At 53.0% G+C, this 438-nt stretch overlaps 1 protein-coding gene across 3 annotated transcripts in view; it reads left to right on the top strand.

Annotated features, from left to right (window-relative positions):
* The window catches only part of NLGN3 (neuroligin 3), a 23786-nt gene that overhangs the window by 1824 nt on the left and 21524 nt on the right, over positions 1-438 (top strand). The gene's annotated exons all lie outside the window — the stretch shown is intronic.

The following is a 438-nucleotide window of genomic DNA, read 5'->3' as shown; positions in this document are numbered from 1 at the left end:
CTGGTTTAGTGACCCCAGCTCCACACCCACCCCGCCCTGTGCCACCACTCCGCCCTGCGCCACCACCCCACCCTGCGCCACCACCCCATGCCACCACTCCGCCTCACCTCTGTCCAGAGCAGAGCTGAGAGACACAAGCTGCTCTGGTGGCAGAATTTGGGGCACTCTGGAAACTATGGACTCAGAAGGAAGCACGAGATCCTGAACTGGAAATTTACATTTTGGCTGAGAGGAATTTATACCCCCTCAACCCCGTATAAGGATTCTTCCTATTCAAATACCACTTTGTTTTCTGCAAAGTGCTTTCATATTTATCTCATAAAATCTTCCCCAGTCTCTGGAAGCCTTTCAAACAGGAATCAGTATCCCAATTTTACAGATGAGGAAACGGGCCCAGGGGTGTGACTTGCTGCTGCTCAAGGCCCAGTGGCTGGGGGG

Source organism: Tupaia chinensis, unplaced genomic scaffold (genome assembly GCF_000334495.1).
Source record: "Tupaia chinensis unplaced genomic scaffold, TupChi_1.0 Scaffold000165_2, whole genome shotgun sequence".
Classification (NCBI taxonomy): Eukaryota; Metazoa; Chordata; class Mammalia; order Scandentia; family Tupaiidae; genus Tupaia; species Tupaia belangeri.
Note: the sequence above shows the minus strand (reverse complement) of the source record. Positions and strands in the feature narration are given on the sequence as shown.